Here is a 6,154-nt window from a genome sequence, read left to right on the forward strand (position 1 = left end):
GGCTTGCCTCCTTCTCCATCACAGCCAAGGCTAGGCTAACTCACTGAAGGCAGTGCAACTGCCCTAGAGAAAGGGAAGGGAGAAAAACAAGCTCTGAAACTCTTGCTACCAAAGTACATTTCCTTAAGTTAAGCAGTATGACATTGTTTATTTAGGAAATAGTGTTTCCAAATACTATGTTGCCATTAAAGAGAAATTGCTGAGGCTTTTAAAGGAAGAAAGGTCACCTGTTCTATGATTTTATACAATGTATTGTTTTCTTATATAATCTGAAAGGAATTTTATGACCTACTGACATTTATTAACTTGCTTATACCGTTGCACTTTAGAAGCTGTTAACTTTTGCTGCATAAAGTCTTCCACCCTTTTCCAGTCTACCCATGAAAAAGATATTTTCTAAGAAGTCCTTTTTTTATAGTTGCATCTTAAAAAAAACAGCTATTGAAAATGATGATGAATATCAAAAGATGCTCAGAGTTTGAAGCAAAAGCTCTGAGAGGCTTCATTTCTCCTCCACTTCATTCAGCACCCAGAAAGATCCATGCTTACAGACTTCCCACTGCACAATTCATTGACACTGTGTGTTACTGTGAACAAAAATCTTTCAAGCTTTCCATCCTTGCTTTCAGCTGTTCTGGATTGGCATGGTGCACGGGTATTAGCAATGCCCCCAGGAAAACCCTGCAATATTGTGAATAGCCTATTGCATCCTAAGTCATTGTTCAGTTCACCATGAGGCTTTGTACAGAAAGACTGTAAAAATTGTGAACTTCATTGAACATATGCTGGCCATGCCAGGATTTCCATTGATTTATTGAAAATCTGGGCCACCAAGACAGGCTGCTCCAGCTCCACTCACATGCTGCAAACAACTCCATGCAGAATAACTCCTCCTCTGAGGCAAATGTATCGATGACAGCACCTCACCCAAGATCTCTGCCCTGCAGGCTGGCCTTTAATTTGATTCCTAATACAGTCCTTATCTGCTCCTTATTTTCAAATCCATAAGCATTTAAAATTCTATCAACTCAAAAGACTATCATTCTGTGATTTCCTACGCAATTATAAAGAGAAAAACTGGAGCAGACTAAGCCCAAATTCGATCCTGCAGTAACAGCAAGAAACTAACTCTGGAGCGGTTTTGGTTATGTCATTTATTAATCTGAAAAACTGTGCTAGGTTTAAATCCTATAGCCTTTGGTGTCTTCTGTCACATCAGATAATCACACAGCGTCACTGGGAAATCGCCCAGACCGCAAATTTCCTAAATATCCTGTCTAGATCAAAGTGATGACAAGTATTGGAGTGTGGTGAAGAAATTCTTTGGAAGGTCATTGCTGTTCCCTACATCATATGTGTTGCTAAATAATAGCCACTTTAGAAACACAGATAATAATAATAATAATAAAAAAGACAGCTAATGTGAGTTGCCTTGGTTTAGTCTCTTCTGCACTGCAATGCATATCTTCGTAGCTTCTAGTGAGATTTAAAGCCATAACCTTGCAAGCACTTACACAGGTGCTTAACTCTGTGTGTGCAAACAATATCCCTGACTGAATCCAGTTGGGATATTCCAGGCACAGAGTTCACCACATGCATCAGTTGTACAAGACTGGCTCTTCAAGGCAGAAGGATTTTTTTATTGTTCTTCATTATAACTAAACTCTGCTGTAGAAGCTAGTTTTTAAAAAATACTTCAGAAAAACCCTGTTTGAAACAGCTGAAGTGCTCTACTGGGGATCATTTCAAGAGGAAGCTGATGTACTATCAAATATACAGGGAAAGGCAGAAGGCGGCGAGAGGAGGAGAGGGAAATTGTTCTTTGGAAAAGCTGCAACATCATTTCAAAGCATTGCTATTGCTTCATTTGACAAGAGGAAATAATAACTGGTGAACTGATGTAAGATCACAGGAGTGAAGAGAACAGAGCTGTTTCTGTTTAACTCTAGGCTTACACTCAGGACAGCTCGCTTAGGCAGAGGGACAGCCTGGAAGTTGCTACCAGCTTGAGACAATTACCAGGAAAAGAAGGAAGGTGCATATGAAAGCATCTAGTAAGAGAAACCACATAATAAGACACCATTTCAAACAAATGCAAAAAAGTGTTTAAATGCAAAAAAACCCACCATCATTTGTGTGTAAAACATTCTCTCCTCTGGAACAGGAGCAAAAAAAGATATAATGGGGCTATGATTAAGTCCCACCTAGAATTAAGGAAGATATAGCAACTTTTGTTTTAAAACGGTAGGTCCAAGAGTGGGGGCAACAGTCTGCACCGTCTGAAATTTAGAAGTCCAAACCTGCAAGGCACTATTAAAATAAATTTTCTATAAGCTTCTTATAAGAAAGTAACCCTTTGTGGGGGAGGCTGGAGGCAGAGACCAGTCAGGTGGGTCCCCAGCAACCACCAGCAGTCATGCTATGGACATTTCTGCCTAGAGGAGTACAAGAAGCACCCATCTGCTACACTTAACAAGCCATAAACCACAAAATGATTGTCAACACTCCATTTAATGCTTTTAGTACAACAGACTGGAAACTGTGTAAAATACAGTGTGCCAGAGGAAGAGAGCAGAGAGATGTTCGAGGGCACAGCCACTAAATTTACTAAGTAAAAATGTTCAGACAATCCTAGGAAGCTGGATTTTTTGCAGAAGCAAGAAAAAAAAACAAAATCAAAAAGCAAACAGGGATGCCCACCAATCTAGCCTGGAGGAAAATAATTTCTGGAGGATTGACAGGTTCAAACATATGATTTATACATGCCAATCTAAACCTCAAAGACTTTCCAGTTTCTCCATCATACCCAACATCCTTTCTCTAGTCACAGGGAAAGCCAGAAAATAACTTAGAAATCAAGCTATGCATCAGGAAAAAAAACATATTCCGCCCAACACAAAATTGGATATTTAGTGCTGCAAATGTCACACAATGGCATTTTAGATTGGTGTTGTTCACTTATTTGCATAACAAAGGCTTTGGGGAATGCAGATATTTTCTTTTGAGCACAATCACCCCTACCTTTATGCAAATTAAAATTAAAGTAAATCTATTCGTATGGGGATGGCAGGACAGCAAAATGAAGAGCTACAGAGCAGCAGTTCAGCCTGACTGCCTGTCACCTAATCTTAAACTAAATTTGACACAACTTGATTGAAAGTGAAATTAAATTTGAGTTTAAAAGCCATTAAAAAACTTCTGAGTTCATAAGTGATTACTAACTTCCTGAACACTGTGAAGCCTCTCTTTGTGCAGGATGCGAGCCTCGTGTAGGCTGTGCCCCATGCTTCGGGGAGCCCTGACACCCCACAGCATCGCTCCCCAGGGGGTACCACAGGCAGCACCACAGGCAGCTCGTGGAGGGGGCTCTGGGTCCTGCACCTAGAGCAGAGCTCATCCTCTGGCTGTGGCGTGATGGCTTCTGCTGTGTTCAGAGTGCCTTTAATTTATCTTTGAATTTAAAAAGAAATTGTTAGGGAGGAAAACAGGCTTTCTAATTCAAAATAATTTAATTCTTTGAGTAATACCCAATGATGTCAACTCAGCTTCTCTGTGGTTCAACTTAATAGGAGAGAATAAACTGAACTGTAATAAGCTTGCTTTTGACAGGCAGAGTCTTCTAGAAGGACGTGTCATCAGAGAGCTCCCAGATGTAATGAGTAAATCCTGATTTAAAAAAATGCCTATTCTTTCCCTCTGCCCTGGAGCACTTGCAGATGTGGAGGCAGCCGCAGGACCAGGCTGCCTGGGGCTGTGCAGCGGCTCTCGCCAAGCTGGGCCTGGCGAGCTGAGAGCAGCTCTGCCAAGGCCCCTCCGGAGCCCCGCGCACGCGGGCCATGCCATGGAAGAGCTGGTGGGAGCACAGGAGAGATGGGGCTGGCTCAGAGACGTGTCCCGGCGCTGAAGAGCCCTCCCTGCTGCTGGCCAGAGAGACAAAAATGGAGCTGCCAAGCCGAGATGGGCTTCTTCAGAAACAAGATTAGCTTAAGTCTTGCAGTAATTAGTGCCAGCAAATGACATAACAGCTGGCCTATCATAGCTGAAAGTCCAAACCAACAACTCCAGGAACACACTAATACCTATGAAGGAGATGGCACTGCTCTCCTCCCCTTGGTTAAATGAGTATTTTAGTGACGATACATTTGGAAAGCCTGCTTAATTCTTCTCCCTCTCTGTGCCCCCTGCACCACCATCATCCCCACCTTACTCACAAACATTACATTGTGACTGCATTGAAGTAGCTTTTCTGTGAAGTGCCTAATCTCTGTGTGAAACACAGCAAATAGCTGGACCTTGGTAGGGTCCCTTCAGGGACCTTCAACAAGTTTGTTCTTCCACCAGCAGCAGCAGCCACAACAGGAGTGCTCTGCCAGTCAGACTAAACAATTCCTACCCCTGTGAAGAAGACAAGAAAAGAACAAGAGAGGAAAAACTGTAAAGTCAGCCTTAAAGCCCTTGAATGATGGTTCCCACGAGGCATCAGGATCTGGGGAAGGGCTGATTAATAGAAGGGGAAATGCAATATGGGTCACAGAGGGTCTAGGAGAAAAGAAGAAATGAAAGAAGCTAGATGGGAAAAAAATTATAAAAGTGAATTTTATAAATAATAAAGAGGGAAAATGAAGGGCAAGGAAGGAAATGAAAAGGAGGAGAAAAACACTGAGAAACAGAAGAGAAGATAAAAAAGCAAAGACATGTAGAGAAACTCCAGGTTAGTATTTTAATTAGTCGGCCTTGCTGCATTTTTCCCAGATGCTATCACGCATGGGCATAGCATCACAATTTGACAGTTAATCAGCCATTGGGGATTCCTCACAATGCTGTATTAATACTACCACAGTGCGGTGAAACCTTCCCACAGCCTTCCAGTTCCTGCAGCACATCCTACTGGCCTTAGCCTCACCCTTTTACAGGGCTGAGAGGCAGCAGAGCTGCATCTCTTCCACCTTCCTAAAGCCACCGGCAACCACAACGTAAAGGTTGGTATGTGCCTTTCTGAATTACCCGCATGTTGCAGGTGTTGCCAGGGAGGTGGTTTTGTGAAGAAGAGAAGCAGGAAGGAAAAACCAGAAGGGAAGGATGGGATTTGTGAGACTGCGACAGTGCTCACTCAGAAAAAAGCCACAACTTTTGGAAAACCTGACATGGGGACATGTTCACCTAATGTGGGAAATTAACCCTGCAGGGCAGCTTAGTTGCCAATAACCAATGTGGTTCCCAGTGCTGCACGAGCAGGCAGGGAGAGAAGCCTGCCTGAAGAGGCCTAGAATATTTTGAAGGGAAAATAAAGGTAAAGCTAATTCTGGAGGGGAGATGGTGGCGCTTTCTGGTGGAGCCTGATCCATAGTCCTGGAGTCTGGAGTGCAACCCGGTAGCAGGGTTGGGTGCAACAGGAGAACTTTGTGGCCCTTCAGGCTAAAGAAAGTGCTGAACCTTGAAGACCTGAGCTACACCCTGAAACCCCTCATGATTTTCAAGATTTGAAATTTGGTCCCGATATAAAAAATAATTTTACCAGTATTTCTGTAATGGATGCAAAACCTGTTTAGGGAATCTGGGACACTGCATACCTGAGTGCTAAAATAAACACTAACCCACTTTGCCTTAAGTATCAGTGCTACGTTCTTGGACTTTTAGTTTTGTTTCCATGGTGGCTGTACTACCCTGACCTACTCAGTCATAACCAGTCATAAGATTCCCCTCTACCTGTTCTCGTTGCCTTCACAGACTGACAGAAGATCTCTTCCTTCTCGCTAGCTCAGACTGCAACGATAGAGTCTGCTGATCCCAGCCCTTTGGAGGTGTATCATTGCAACACATCTTTTCCTAGGAACCCCTCACAAGTCTTTAAGGAAACAAAATATATGGAAGGAACAACGTCTGTCTCACAGCAAGGGAGGAAAGAGGCAAATTTAGAGCCCGAAAAATAACAAAAGCAGCCGCCTTCTCCTAGTCCTAATGTGGAAAGAAAATTAACTTCACGGTGTTTGAAAAACTACTGGTGGAGTGGAGATGTCACCTCTAGAAGCCGTGCTTCTGTTCCAGTTACAGCTTACTCTCCTCAGCTGCAGTTGTGACACAAAATTCATGTCTTGCCCAATTCATCTGACATCTGAGGAGAATTTTTACAAACACATGTTGGCAACAGCTATGA

This window comes from Leptosomus discolor, chromosome 1 (genome assembly GCF_034619465.1).
Source record: "Leptosomus discolor isolate bLepDis1 chromosome 1, bLepDis1.hap2, whole genome shotgun sequence".
Taxonomy (NCBI): domain Eukaryota; kingdom Metazoa; phylum Chordata; class Aves; order Leptosomiformes; family Leptosomidae; genus Leptosomus; species Leptosomus discolor.